General features: G+C 46.1%; 1 long non-coding RNA gene across 1 annotated transcript; it reads left to right on the plus strand.

The window, feature by feature from the left end:
• The first annotated feature begins 10,372 nt into the window (after positions 1 to 10,372).
• Positions 10,373 to 13,813, plus strand: LOC135509967 (uncharacterized). The gene is made up of 3 exons (XR_010451032.1): positions 10,373 to 10,502; positions 13,538 to 13,673; positions 13,789 to 13,813. It is a non-coding gene; the product is annotated as an uncharacterized LOC135509967 (long non-coding RNA).
• The last annotated feature ends 2,687 nt before the right edge of the window (positions 13,814 to 16,500 follow it).

The following is a 16,500-nucleotide window of genomic DNA, read 5'->3' on the forward strand; positions in this document are numbered from 1 at the left end:
CAGGTAACACAATAGACTACACTATGCACAACCCACAGGCTCTTTTAAGAGCCATCCACATTGCAATAAGAGTATTATTCCATCTACTTAGCTATGTCAACTGCAGTTATTCAATTCCCAGTTTATCTCCCTTTGATTTTTACTTCTCAGGTAAGGGTGCTGTTTAGGTAAGGGTGTAATGTCTGTACAAAAACAAAACAGACTATTTTAATACTCCTCCCACCGGAGTCCATCCAGTAGCACTCAAAAAAAAGAGCTTGGAGCTCACCCACCCTCTTCATGGAAGTAATCAAGAAAGCCACCTTTCAGGGAGATACCAGCTCGCCATTGAGCGGGTCCTAGCTGAACGCGGGCCACAAACCCCCTTCATAAACCTGGAGACCAAGTGATGGCGCCCCACAGGCCTGTCCATCCACCCCACATGGCAGGCATGTGGGGTGGCCAAGCCCTCATCCAAGCGAGACTGCAGGTATTGGAGGACATACTGCACCTTGTATGACTCGGGTACAACCTCAATACCAGTGCAAGATCAGAACAACCGCTAGAGCAACTGGCATGCCACGTTTGTAGCCGGTGCCCTTGCACTCTGCATGGTATTCATTACGCCCTCCTGTCGTCCTAACATGGACCATTGGTGCCGTTCAGCAGCCAAGCCCACAGACTGAGGCGTGCGGTCTCGGATGCCACAGATTTTCCCCGGCCTGAGACAACAAGTCGGTTCTCAGGGGCAGTTGCCAAGGTGTCCCAGACAATAGGGACAGAAGGCTGAACCAGGGTCGAGGTAAAGCTCCAGCCCTGGCCAATCGTGAGCCAGAACATCCAAGCCCAGAGGCCCTGGTGGTTCCGACTTGGAGTACCACAGGGGGCAGTGTGCATTGTCCAGGGAGGCAAATAGGTCCACCTGCGCCCTCCCGAACCTGTCCCACTGGTGCGGCACCACCTGGGGATGTAGGCTCCAGTCCCAAGGTGGCGGGCCCTCCCTCGATAGCAGAGGGAGCCCAGAGAAAGAGCTCCCGTGTCATAAGATGGAGGTGGTGGGACCTCAGTCCACCCTGATGGTTGATGTAAGCCACCACTGTGGTGTTCTCACCAGGACATGTCTTCCCTTCTAATGTGGAAGGAAAGACCACAGAGCCAGCAGTACAGCTTGGAGCTCTAGTGAATTAATGTGTCTGCCGCTCCAAGGGGGTAGCCAACAGCCACTGGCCAATCTGCCCTTGGTCACTGCGCCACCTCAACAAAGCCTGGAGGCAATATGCAGTCACCCTCCGCAGCTGGCGGGTGTAACTCTGCAAAACAAACCGGGAAAAGCAGGCAGAAAAAAAAACAGCAAGCAGTTAATGGATTTTATTTTTTTTGTTTTTGTTTTACACCAACTGCAATATTGCCTCGCTGGTTTAATATCCAAGTAGTAAAAATAGCACCATATGATGGAGTAACTCGGTCAGGGAACTTCAAAGTTAATGTCTCAACATAGTGGAAAGCCCACCATGATACTCTTACTCTCTGCAGGGGAAAGAACAAGACAAAAACCCTGCAGGGTAATTAGCAGAGAACCCCCGCGAGGAGCAGAATGTTAAAGCAATTCACAACACACACATATAACAAGCCAGTGGTCAAGTTGTGTCAGGTAAATTACAGTTTGTGGCAGCAAGAGCCACCATACTAATGGATGCACACGAAGTTGTGGTGTAACTAATGAAACAAAAGTAGGACAAACCACCGGCAGAAGATACAGACCAATCACGCGCAGCAATTGGCACACTCAAGAGAAGGGGCTGGCCATATAGCCAGTGAGTATACTTCCACGCAAGATATTACACTTACCAGTGACTTACCAAACGAACTTCAGAACGTTTTTACCTCAAACCATACGGATGTCCGCCGAGAAATGAAAGAGAACGTGTTGTCGCGGCCATGGGGTGTATTTATAAGGGCGGACCCCAGCCGTGAAACAGGTGTACACGGGAGTAAATCTGTAAATCCTCACCTCGGATGTATCCCACTGCCGCGGAGTGATACTAATGTATTGAGTGATCCAAATAGTAAAACATAACACCATAGCTCTGTATGAAGGAAGTTGGATATTCAGTTTTTTTCAGAAAGTATTCAGAGGACTTGACTTTTTCCACATTTTGTTACGTTACAGCCTCATTCTAAAATTGATGAAATAAAACAAAATCCTCAGCAAATCTACACATAATACCCAATAATGACAAAGCGAAAAGTTTTTGGGAAATTTTTGCAAATGTATTAAAAATAATAAATATCTTAATGCACACACACACAGTCTCATGAGCAGAAATAGAGCCGTACTCCGGTGGTGTGTGTCTCGGTGCTATAAAACATCTTATTTCAAATAGGGATAATTCTCTGCTCTTATGAAAGTCTGGACCATTCTATAAACATAATGGCCCAGTCAGCAATGGCTCACTATTAAACTGGTGAGTGTGTGTTCCGTGTAGTTTTCCACTGCGGAACACATGGTTATGATTAAACCCAGATTAAACACACAAACAATAGAGCAGTACTATTAAATTGTGTTACTGGCAATTCTATTGGGCAGAGTAAATACCAAACATATCTACAACACCACACAGCTTCAACACACAAACCACCAGAGAAATGACTGGGACTGTTTCAAAGACTACAGATGACTCCCTTGAAAAGGCCACATTTATTAAGAAACAGAACTGGATGACTATAACAGCTATCTAATTTGACAGTCCAAATCATTGAGGAGATGACAGTTCATGTTATGAACTTGAGTGAAGACCCAAACGCGGTTTTAACAGAAAACAGAGTTCTTTAATAAAAAACAGGAATGGCATAAATCCTCTTCCAACGTAGTCAATGGAACAAAAGAACGTAGTATAATGCAGGTTGCACCTGCCATGCAGACTCCGACAGGACAGGACAAGGTGGAAGCAAACGAGACGACAGCTTGCTTCTGGCATCAAAAAACACAAACAAGAATCAGACACTGAAAGTAGCAGGAACAGAGAAAGAAATAGAGACCTAATCAGAGGGGGAAGAGAGAACAGGTGGGGAAAGAGAGAATGAGCTAGTTAGGGGAAATGTAGAACAGCTGAGGGATGAGAGACAGAGAAGGTAACCTAAAAAGACCAGCAGAGAGAGAGAATGAAGAGAAAGGACAGGAACAGACATAACAAGACATGACAGTACCCCCCACTCACCGAGCGCCTCCTGGCGCACTCGAGGAGGAAACCTGGCGGCAACGGAGGAAATCATCGATCAGCGAACGGTCCAGCACGTCCCGAGAGGGAACCCAACTCCTCTCCTCAGGACCGTACCCCTCCCAATCCACTAGGTACTGATGACCACGGCCCCGAGGGCGCATGTCCAAAATCTTACGAACCCTGTAGATGGGTGCGCCCTCGACAAGGATGGGGGGAGGGACGAGCGGGGCGCGAAGAACGGGCTTAACACAGGAGACATGGAAGACCGGGTGAACGCGACGAAGATAGCGCGGGAGAAGAAGTCGCACTGCGACAGGATTAATGACCTGGGAAATACGGAACGGACCAATGAACCGCGGGGCCAACTTGCGAGAAGCTGTCTTAAGGGGAAGGTTCTGAGTGGAGAGCCATACTCTCTGACCGCAACAATATCTAGGACTCTTGGTCCTACGCTTATTAGCGGCCCTCACAGTCTGCGCCCTATTACGGCAAAGTGCCGACCTGACCCCCTTCCAGGTGCGCTCGCAACGCTGGACAAAAGCCTGAGCGGAGGGGACGCAGGACTCGGCGAGCTGAGATGAGAACAGCGGAGGCTGGTACCCGAGGCTACACTGAAAAGGGGATAGACCGGTAGCAGACGAGGGAAGCGAGTTGTGGGCGTACTCTGCCCAGGGGAGCTGTTCTGACCAAGACGCAGGGTTACGAAAAGAAAGACTGCGTAAATGCGACCAACAGTCTGATTGGCCCGTTCGGCTTGACCGTTAGACTGGGGATGAAAGCCGGACGAGAGACTGACGGAAGCCCCAATCAAACGGCAAAACTCCCTCCAAAATTGAGACGTGAACTGCGGGCCTCTGTCGGAAACGACGTCAGACGGAAGGCCATGAATTCGGAAAACATTCTCGATAATGATCTGAGCCGTCTCCTTAGCAGAAGGAGCTTATCGAGAGGAATGAAATGAGCCGCCTTAGAGAATCTATCGACAACCGTAAGAATAACTGTCTTCCCCGCTGATGAAGGCAGTCCGGTGATAAAATCTAAAGCGATGTGAGACCACGGTCGAGAGGGAATGGGAAGCGGTCTGAGACGGCCGGCAGGAGGAGAGTTCCCAGATTTAGTCTGCGCGCAGACCGAACAAGCGGCGACAAATCGACGCGCGTCACGTTCCCGAGTGGGCCACCAGAAACGCTGGCGAATGGAATAGCGTACCCCGAACGCCGGGGTGGCCGGCTAACTTGGCAGAGTGGGCCCACTGAAGAACGGCCGGACGAGTAGGAACGGGAACGAACAGAAGGTTCCTAGGACAAGCTCGCGGCGACGGAGTGTGAGCGAGTGCTTGCTTTACCTGCCTCTCAATTCCCCAGACAGTCAACCCGACAACACGCCCCTCAGGGAGAATCCCATCGGGGTCGGTGAAGACCTCAGAAGAACTGAAGAGACGAGATAAAGCATCAGGTTTGGTGTTTTTTGAGCCCGGACGATAAGAAATAACAAACTCGAAACGAGCGAAAAACAGAGCCCAACGAGCCTGACGCGCATTAAGTCGTTTGGCTGAACGGATGTACTCAAGGTTCCTATGGTCAGTCCAAACGACAAAAGGAACAGTCGCCCCCTCCAACCACTGTCGCCATTCGCCTAGGGCTAAGCGGATGGCGAGCAGTTCGCGATTACCAACATCATAGTTACGTTCTGACGGCGATAAGCGATGAGAGAAAAACGCGCAAGGATGGACCTTGCCGTCAGAGAGAGAGCGCTGAGAAAGAATGGCTCCACGCCCACCTCTGACGCGTCAACCTCAACAACAAACTGTCTAGAGATGTCAGGTGTAACAAGAATAGGTGCGGATGTAAAACGATTCTTAAGAAGATCAAAAGCTCCCTGGGCGGAAACGGACCACTTAAAGCACGTCTTAACAGAAGTAAGGGCTGTGAGAGGAGCTGCCACCTGACCGAAATTACGGATGAAACGACGGTAGAAATTAGCGAAGCCCAGAAAGCGCTGCAGCTCGACGCGTGACTTAGGAACGGGCCAATCAATGACAGCCTGGACCTTAGCGGGATCCATCTTAATGCCCTCAGCGGAAATAACGGAACCGAGAAAAGGGACAGAGGCGGCATGAAAAGTGCACTTCTCAGCCTTCACATAAAGACAGTTCTCCAAAAGGCGCTGGAGGACGCGTCGCACGTGCTGAACATGAATCGAGAGAGACGGTGAAAAAAATCAGGATATCATCCATGTAAACGAAAACAAAAATGTTCAGCATGTCTCTCAGGACGTCGTTAACTAGTGCCTGAAAGACAGCTGGAGCGTTAACGAGGCCGAAAGGAAGAACCCGGTATTCAAAGTGCCCTAACGGAGTGTTAAACGCCGTCTTCCACTCGTCCCCCTCCCTGATGCGCACGAGATGGTAGGCGTTACGAAGGTCCAATTTGGTGAAAAACCTGGCTCCCTGCAGGATCTCGAAGGCTGAAGACATAAGAGGAAGCGGATAACGATTCTTAACTGTTATGTCATTCAGCCCTCGATAATCCACGCATGGGCGCAGGGACCCGTCCTTCTTCTGAACAAAAAAGAACCCCGCGCCGGCGGGGAGGAGGAGGAGACTATGGTACCGGCGTCGAGCGAAACCGACAAATAATCCTCGAGAGCCTTACGTTCGGGAGCCGACAGAGAGTATAATCTACCCCGGGGGAGTAGTTCCCGGAAGGAGATCAATACTACAGTCATACGACCGGTGTGGAGGGAGAGAAGTGGCCTTGGAACGACTGAACACCGTGCGCAGATCGTGATACTCCTCCGGCACCCCTGTCAAATCGCCAGGCTCCTCCTGTGAAGAAGAGACAGAGGAAACAGGAGGGATAGCAGACATTAAACAGGTTACATGACAAGAAACATTCCAGGATAGGATAGTATTACTAGACCAATTAATAGAAGGGTTATGGCGCACTAGCCAGGGATGACCCAAAACAACAGGTGTAAAAGGTGAACGAAAAATTAAAAAAGAAATGGTTTCGCTATGATTACCAGAGACAGTGAGGGTTAAAGGCAGCGTCTCACGCTGAATCTTGGGAGAGAACTACCATCTAAAGCGAACAAGGCCCTGGGCTCCCCTAACTGTCTGAGAGGAATGTCATGTTCCCGAGCCCAGGTCTCGTCCATAAAACAGCCCTCCGCCCCAGAGTCTATCAAGGCACTGCAGGAAGCAGATGAACCGGGCCAGCGGAGATGGACCGGAAAGGTAGTGCGTGATCCAGAAGGAGAGGCCTGAGTAGTTGCGCTCACCAGTAGCCCTCCTCTTACTGATGAGCTCTGGCTTTTACTGGACATGAGGTGACAAAATGACCAGCGGAGCCGCAGTAGAGACAGAGGCGATTGGTGATTCTGGGCTCCGGAGACTCGGAAACCCTGGAAGTGGGCGGTGGATCGAGGTGGAGTTGGTGAACCCGTCTTGTGAGGTCGGAGACTTGGACGGCCAGGGTCTCAACGGCATGTTGAGCAGCAGACAATTCCTCCTCGTGTCTGCCTAGCATCGCTCCCTGGATCTCGACGGCGGAGTGAAAAGGGTCCGGAGCCGCTGGGTCCATTCTTGGTCTGATTCTTCTGTTATGAACTTGAGTGAAGACCCAAACGGTTTTAACAGAAAACAGAGTTCTTTAATAAAAAACAGGAATGGCATAAATCCTCTTCCAACGTAGTCAATGGAACAAAGAACGTAGTATAATGCAGGTTGCACCTGCCATGCAGACTCCGACAGGACAGGACAAGGTGGAAGCAAACGAGACGACAGCTTGCTTCTGGCATCAAAAAACACAAACAAGAATCAGACACTGAAAGTAGCAGGAACAGAGAAAGAAATAGAGACCTAATCAGAGGGGAAGAGAGAACAGGTGGGGAAAAGAGAATGAGCTAGTTAGGGGAAATGTAGAACAGCTGAGGGATGAGAGACAGAGAAGGTAACCTAAAAAGACCAGCAGAGAGAGAGAATGAAGAGAAAGGACAGGAACAGACATAACAAGACATGACAGTTCATGCTTATGCACTATAGATCAAAGGTACCGGCCTCACATCGAGATCTCTTGTGTCACTGAGTGTGACTTGTGTGTCACTGAATAGTGATTGATGTTGATTGACAGAGAGAGCTCTGTTGGCAAGTGCCTCCATCTGTTTTGAAACATTAGAGGGGTCATATTAGTAGTTGGTAGCCCAAATCATTCAGAAGCTACAGACGTTTTTGTGAGAAGAATGATTTTTGGGATGTCTACTGTTTTGACAAAAAGCGCTGTAGCACTAGCACCTTCCACCACCGATGCGGAAGACCGACATCGGCGGATGAGGTGGATTGAGATGCTTAAACAGATGGATAGTGGTGGGGATAGTACTAATGTTACTGTCCCCACTATAACTGTCACACCCTGATTTCTTTCACCAGTCTTTGTGATTGTCTCCACCCACCTCCAGGTGTCACCCATTTTCCCCATTATTCCCAGGTTATATATTCCTGTGTTCTCTGTTTGTCTGTTGCCAGTTCATCTTGTCAAATCAACTCTGTGTTGTTCTAGTCCTCCCGGGTTCTAACCTTTCCCTGCCCTGACACTGAGCCTGCCTGCCTAACCATTCAGCCTACCCTGACCTCGAGCCTGCCTGCCACTCTGTACCTCCTGGTTTATGATCTTTTGCCTGTCCACGACCTGTCTCTTGCCTGCCCCTTGTTTTATAATAAATATCAGAGACTCAAACAATCTGCCTCCCGTATATGCATCGCCCTGTTTTGTTGCAATAACAACAAAATGCTTAAATACATGTCATCCTTTAAACATTTGATTGAAATACTGTAGAATTCCTTTCATCCCTATGAAGCAGGATTTCCCAAACCTCTCCTCAGACCCCCACTCCCAGACATTTCTCATTTTAGTTTTAACCCTAAACTGGCACACCTGATTCAATTAGTCAAAGGCTTAATGATTAGCTGACTAATTTAGTCAGATGTGGCAGTTTAGGATTAAAACAAAAATGAGGGGGGGTCAAGGAGAGGGTTGGGAAACCCTGGTATGGAGGACTGCTCCTACTGGGGAGTGCCAATATGGCTAACTGGGGGTTTCAAAGCCTCTCAGTGGCCAATACATAGCATTAGCAATCCAGGGTTTATATAAATCATTGGATCATCCCTGCTTCTGTGTCCATGGGGAATGATTCACGCATTCGCACGCCACTATCGGGTATGGTATGGTACACACGCACAGCACACACCCCTATCTGTATGGTATATAACTAATGGCTCTTCTAAGAGTTGTGCATCAAGGAGACAGGCAGAGGGCGCTACAACAAAAAGGCAAAACAACACCAGTTGTTTCTCTCCCTCTTCCTGACCCTCTCCCATCCTCTCTCATCCCCTTCTCCTCCCTCCTGTTACTGTAAACCTGCCACAGACAGCCTACGTTTCTCCTACAGGAACACACACACACTAAAACATGTTCCACAGGAGGACAGAACAATGCCGCTGTGTGACAAACAGGAGGTGAGTTAATCCAGGTCAGAGCTATAGAGAGCTACAGAAGGGGAAAGGTGAAACAAACAACAGGAATATGTAAGGATTCAAACAGGGCATTTTTGTGGTGGTAGATAACTACAGTAAAGTGTGTGTGTGTGTGTGTGTGTGTGTGTGTGTGTGTGTGTGTGTGTGTGTGTGTGTGTGTGTGTGTGTGTACACAGTTAGGTCCAAAATGATTTGCTCCCTTAAAAAAAGATGACCAAAAATGAATTAATACAAATACTGAGCTACAGTGTATATTGTATGCAAAAAAAGATTAAGGGAAATGATATTATTTTATACTAATACCATTGCTCAAAGACATTTTGTTTAACAAGTAATACATTTTTTCTCAAAATAATTTTGGTTCAACGCCTTTCAATACCTCACCTTGCGAGGACAATGGCACTGAGCCTTTTTCTAGCCGAGCGGTTAAGAGTGTTTGGCCAGTAACTGAAAGGTTGCTGGTTCCAATCCCAAAGCCGACTAGGTGATAAATCTGTCAATGTGCCCATGAGCAAGGCACTTAACCCTAATTGCTCCTATATACCACTCTGGATAATAGTGTTTGCTAAATTACTCAAATGTTAAATGTTTAGAGGGATCTTAAGCCATTCCTCTATACAAAATCTTTCCAGATTCTTCATCTGCGCTGGTGGACGGCCCTCTTCAATTCCAACCACAGGTTTTCAATGGGGTTCAAGTACAGAGACTGAGATGACCATTGTAAAATGTTGATTTCACGGTACGCATGTTTTCATTTATAAATAAGAGCCATACTATATTAGTGCAGTCGTGAACAGGCGTTACAACCCCACCAGGAAAACACCCTCCATTCACTTTTTATGGTTACACAAACTCCCTCATTTGCTGTATGATTTGGAGATGTTGGAACTGGGAAAATTTGATCACATTTTTGTAGAGGTGTGGGCAGAATCTTTTCATCTTTTTCAAACAGAAAATGCATCCCGCCGATAGCGAGTGTCAAACACTGGCAGCACATTCTGCAAGCACTATTCAAACCATTTCAAAGTAAATGTATAGAACAATTCTGTGGGAAATACGAGTTGTTGTTCAATAATTGTGTTTCTATCTCCTGCCTTGGTACAGGCTCTGATTAATGACATTCAGTATATTGAAAAAAGGCGCAATTTTTTCTCCCTGGCTGCAGACTACATTACTATTTGTTTCTGCTGGTACAGGAGTGATAAAGTCCAAGTGCACTCATTTTGTGGGAAATTTTTACAGCCTGGAATCAAACTAGGGTCTGCAGTGACACCTCTAGCACTAACATGCAGTGCCTTAGACTGCTGCGCCTTCCAGTAGCCCAAAAGGACAGCTCAAATATTTTTTTTCCTTCCACCTGACAGGGTTGTTAAATTACCAACTGAGTCGCCAGGGTTGGAATATAGCAGAGCTCTGGCTTTTACAAGTCAAACTTGTCAAAGAGGGTGCGTTTGACACTAGCGCTGCCAGCCAAAACTTAGAGCCCATAGACTGGTAATTCTTGACTGTAATGCTTCATCTGAAATAAAGTGGTGTAATCTCTCTGTTCTTGACAAAAAAAAGCTTTTTTGAAGGAAGGTGTCATCTAAGTACATTTGCATGTCTAAAGCAGAATGAGGCCATGCCATGGGCCCAAGGACTAGAGGTTGGGTTCCATAAGCTCGACGGGAGACTCAAGAATGAACTTTCATGTGATGCGTGTTAAGCGGAGTGGAACAGGGGAACCCAAGAGCAGACTCAGACGAGGAGACTGGGATGAAGCAACCAAGGTATTTATTGAAACACAGGGGGAGATGGAGTGCAAGGCAGGGGAAGCTCGGGCGGGTTGCTGGAAACCAGGTGCGGAGGCTGAGGCTGGAGTGAGAGGGGTTGAGACAGGGTAAGCAGGTCCGGAGGGGAATCCAAAGGAGTTGTAGAGTGGGGAATCCAGGACAGAGTAGCAGGATGACGAGATGTGGGAATGGAAACAGAGACTAGAGTCAGAGCAGGCAGAATGAGCAGAGATTACGATCTGGCAGTGTGGAAGTGGCAGGGCTGTGTATTAGTAGAGGTCTTGATTATGGAACAGGTTGCAGCTGGTGGGAATCTGCTCTGACTCCAGCACACCTGTCTCCGCCCACACACACACATAGAGGGAAAGAGCACTGGGAGCACAGGATGAGCAGTAGAGGGCATTGCAGGAGCAGATGTGACAGTGCGGGCCATCTCTTCCTGTTCTGGACAGAGACTGAATATTAATTTGTAGTATTTGTCAGGAAAGTGAGGATTTGTAGGCCCTGCCTCAAATACAGTATGTATGTTTATGTGCTGTCTGTCACCTGGGGCATGTAGGTGAATTGGTCAAAAATATAAAGGACAATGGTTTAAGGCCAAGTACTGTATGCCCTTCCTCCCTTTGAGGGGCCAAAATGTATCTCTACAGTAACCAGAGAACTGACTATTGGAATGTGTGAAAGAATAATACAACAGTATTCATGTTTGGTATATATCAGAAAAAAAATCACTGAGGAGAACTTTGATGCCATACATACAGTGCATTCGGAAAGTATTCAGACCACTTGACTTTTTTAAAATTTTACCTTAATCTAAAATAAATGTGTTTTGAATTCCTTGTCAATCTACACACAATATCCCATAATGACAAAGTAAGAACAGGTTTTTAAAAATGGATTACAAAATCATAATAAAATTAAAACAATTACATAAGTATTCAGACCCTTTACTCAGTACTGTGTTGAAGCACCTTTGGCAGCGATTAACGCCTTGAGATTATTGGGTATGACGCTACAAGCTTGACACACCTGTATTTGGGGAGTTTCTCCCATTCTTCTCTGCAGATCCTCTCAAGCTCTGTTAGATTGGATGTGGAGCATCGCTGCACAGCTATTCTCAGATCTCTCCAGAGATGTTCAATTTTGTTCAAGTCCGGGCTCTGGCTGGGCCAGTCAAGGACATTCAAATCAAACTTTACTTGTCACATCCTGAACGGTTGCATCACCACCTGGTATGGTAACTGCTCGGCATCTGACCATAAGGCGCTACAAAGGGTAGTGCGTATGGCCCAGTACATCATTGGGGCCAAGCTTCCTGCAATCCAGGACCTATCTACTAGGCGGTGTCAGAAGAAAGCCCCAAACATTGTCAAAGACTCCAGTCACCCAAGTCATAGACTGCCGTGCTGTAACAGAGAGAACAAGCGGTACCGGAGCGCCAATTCTAGGACCAAAAGGCTTCTTAACAGCTTCTAAATAATGTTTGATTTGATGTGACACCACCTCTCACAAAGACTTGGCGGTTGGAACCATAAATCTCCAATTTGGACTCCCTACCAGGCTTGTGTGCAGCTACTCCGCTATAGAAACCCATTTCCTGAAGCTCCCCACAAACAGTTTTTGTGTTGATGTTGCTTCCAAAGGCAGTTTGGAACTCGGTAGTGTTATGGTTTTCTTCCGTTGAAGGAGAGGAGGACCAAAATGCAGCGTGGTTAGAGTTCAACATGTTTAATAAAGACCATAAACGTGAACACTACAAAATACCGAAACAGTCCTATCTGGTGCATAGGCACAAAGACAGAAGACAAGAAACAACCACCCACAAAATACCCAAAGAACATGGCTACCTAAATATGGTTCCCAATCAGAGACAACGAGAAGCACCTGCCTCTAATTGAGAACCAATCTAGGCAACCATACATTTACATAAACACCTAGAAAGGAAAACAGCCCCATAAACATAAAAAACACCTAGACAAGACAAAACACATACATCACCCATGTCACACCCTGAAATACCCAAAATAATAAAGAAAACAAAGATAACTAAGACCAGGGCGTGACAGGTCGTGAGTGTTGCAACTGAGGCCAGAGGATTTTTATAAACTTCAGCACTCGGTGGTCCTGTTCTGTGAGCTTATGTGGCCTGCTACTGTGTGGCTGAGCCGTTGTTGCTACAAGACGTTTCCACTTCACAATAAAAGCACTTACAGTTGACCGGATCAGCTCTAGCAGGACAGAGATTTGAAGAACTGACTTGTTGGAAAGGTGGCATTCTACTACCAATGTTTGTCTATGGAGATTGTATGGCTCTGTGTTCGATTTTATACAGCTGTCAGCAACTTGTGTGGCTGAAATAGCTGAATCCACTAATTTCAACGGGTGTCCATATACACTTATACTATATATGCAAAAGTGTGTTTTCAAGTATAGACTTAAGACGAGACCTGGGTGCCTTCTGATGACCAGTAGGAGACAAGCAATGAGGATTGGGGACCAGAGGATGACTGTTCCATTTACATTACATTTAATGTTCCGAGGATAGCTCCGATGATAGCTTCGTTGATAGCTCTAATGATGGTTATGGAGTCTCCTGAACTGGATGTGTCGTCGTTTCCAGGGTAACTAAGTAATGTGTGAAGATGACATTGTTGGCCAGCATGTGTCTATCACCTACGATGATCATTTTTTGGCAGCTTTCTACTTTTCTTCAGCTTCCTACACACAAGTGCACATACAAAGACTATGTGACTGGTGTAGTGTGATGGCTTTCCACCATTCGAGCTCAAGATGAACTCATGGGGAACAGCAGTCATTTTGGAATGACTCAAGATGTTCCTACAGTCCAAATTTTCCCAACAGACTATATATTTGTCCTGTTTAGACTTTAGCCTAACATCTCAGTGGAATGCCTCTTGCAATGTGCTTGACTTGAATTGTGCAAATGGTTTCCATCATGACTACATTTGAGGTTTATTGAATATCTATTTCCTGTCCACTTTCTCCCCTGCTCTGTTATGTGGAACTCACAGCGCACCTTCAAGTACAGTATGCAGTCAGGTGACTTCATTTTGGCAACCAACATTCTGCTCTCTGGAAACAACTACGTTTTGGCAGGAGAAGAGGGCTGAAGTCAATGACCGCCATGTGTCATCCATATATGAAGTGGTACTATATTTTATGTCATCAACATAGTATTAGCTTTGTAATGTATTTTGTTCTCACATTACTTTTGGTGTTTCATTTTCTGATTACTAAACATCCTTTTTGTGTGTGTGTGTAGCTTATTCTAGCTGACGGCAGAACGGACTCCTCAGGTAAATTAGAAGAATATGTATATTGTGTTTCACTTTATATATGTGCCACTACTTTCCATAATAGTGCAAACACCCTATCCTAGTCTGTAATCCCCACATGCTTCAAGATGGCCACCATTGTCCCTGTACCTAAGAAAGCTAAGGTAATTGAACTAAATGACTATCGCCCCATAGCACTCACCTCTGTTATCATGAAGTGCTTTGAGAGACTAGTAAAGGATCATATCACCTCCACCTTACCTGCCACCCTAGACCCACTTCAATTTGCTTACCCCCCAATAGATCCACAGATGATGCAATCGCCATCACATTGCACACCGCCCTGTCCCATCTGGACAAGAGGCATACCTATGAAAGAATACTGTTCATTGACTACAGCTCAGCATTCAACACCATGATACCCTCCAAGCTCATCGTCAAGCTCGAGGACCTGGGTCTGAACCCCGCCCTGTACAACTGGGTCCTGGACTTCCTGATGGGTCGCCCCCAGGTGGTGAAGGTAGGAAACAACACCTCCTCTTCGCTGATCCTCAACACTGCCCACAAGGGTGCGTGCTCAGCCCCTTCCTGTACTCCCTGTTCACCTATGACTGCGTGGCCAAGCACGCCTTCAACTCAATCATCAAGTTTGCAGACATCACAATAGTAGTAGGCTTGATTACCAACAGCGATCAGGCAGTCTACAGGCAGGAGGTGAGGGCTCTGGGAGTGTGGTGCCAGGAAAATAACTTCTCACTCAACGTCAACAAAACTAAGGAGATAATCGTGGACTTCAGGAAACAGCAGAGGGAATAACCCCCTATCCACATCGATGGGACTACAGTTCATTGGCGTATACATCACTGACAAACTGAAATGTTCCACCCACACAGACAGTGTGGTGAAGAAGAAGCAGGAGAACCTCAGGAGGCTAAATAAATTTGGCTTAGCACCTAAAACCCTCACAAACTTTTACAGATGCACAATTGAGAGCATCCTGTTGGGCTGTATCATTGCCTGGTACGTCAACTGCACCGCCCACAACCGCAAAGCTCTCCAGAGGGTGGTGCGGTCTGCCCAATGCATTACCAGGGGCAAACTTCCCGCCCTCCTGGACGCTTACAGCACCCGGTGCCATAGTACGGCAAAAAAAAATAATCAAGGACATCAACCACCCAAGCCACTGCCTGTTCACCCCGCTATCATCCAGAAGGTGAGGTCAGTACAGGTGCATCAAAGCTTGGACCGAGAGACTGAAAAACAGATTCTATCTCAAGGCCATCAGACTGTTTAACACCCATCACTAGCACATCAGGGGCAGTTGCCTGTAGACATTGATTAGGAATCACTGGCCACTTTTAGAAATTGATCACTAGCTACTTTAATAATGTTCTGTATCTAGCATTACTCATTTCATATGTATAAACTACACTCCACACTATTCTACGGTATCTTAGTCACTTTTAAATTGTGTTTACATATTGCATCACCGATTTCATATGTATGCACTGTATTGTATTCTATATTACACCACTGACTGTTAAACAGGCATCTCCTGCACATCAGAGGCTGCTGCCTAAAGACATAGATTAGGAATCATTGGCCACTTTAAGGAAATTAAACACTAGCCACTAATATTGTCTCCATATCTTGCATTACTCATCTCATAGGTGTAAACTGTACTCTATACTATTCTACGGTATCTTAGTCACTTTGATTGTTTGTAAATATTGCATCACCCATCTCATATGTATATACTGTACTCTATGCTATGCCACTGTATCTTAGTCCAATGCCGCTCTGACATACATGTATATGTATATATTCATAATCTATTCCTTACTTAGATTTCCGTGTATTTTGGGTATATGTTGTGAAACTGTTAGATATTACTTGTTAGGTTATTACTGTACTGTCGGCGCTAGAAGCACAAGCATTTCGCTACACCCGCAATAACATCTGCTAAACACATGTATGTGACCAATAAAGTTTGATTTGAATTTGTTTATCTGTCAATACCTTTCATAGTTTATTGTGTACAGTTTTGCACGTATATCACCATGGAGAATTAGTCGTAGGATATCATCCACATTGTCACGGTGGATAAGCGGGAGACACAGAGGTGGAAAAGCAGGCTTTTATTAGGACAATTGATGAGCTCCTCTTGGAGGTCAAGTTGAAGGAGATCTACACTGACGCACATTATGCAGATTTCGTCACTAATGAGTAAGTGCATCTCTGTCTAGGTGTATGTAGGACCTATATTGACAAGTGACTGCACAACATTTTATCATTTTTACCTACATGTTCATAATTATCCAAGTGTGTTTTTGAGTTTGAACGTGATTATTCCAATCTGTATTGTCCTACTTCCATTACAAATCCAGAAAAGGACAGTACAGGGACTCTATATTCTTCATTCCCTTGACATGTGGCACGCAGCAAAAATCTGGGCAAGAAAGTAAATGCGGTAAGTGTAACTACAAATTACGTGCTCTACTGATAATAACAATTGTTGATATTGGTCCTTAAACACACAAGTGCATTTGAGATGTGTCATTTGTTTTTTACATATCCCAATTGCCAGAGAGCTTGCGTAGGCGATCCTGGAGCAATTGGGGGTTAAGTGCCTTGCTGGATAATACAACTTTTTCTAGGAAGTCCAGGATCCAGTTGCAGAGGGAGGTGTTTAGTCTCAA

The sequence above is a fragment of the Oncorhynchus masou genome, chromosome 23 (genome assembly GCF_036934945.1).
Source record: "Oncorhynchus masou masou isolate Uvic2021 chromosome 23, UVic_Omas_1.1, whole genome shotgun sequence".
In the NCBI taxonomy this organism is placed as follows: domain Eukaryota; kingdom Metazoa; phylum Chordata; class Actinopteri; order Salmoniformes; family Salmonidae; genus Oncorhynchus; species Oncorhynchus masou.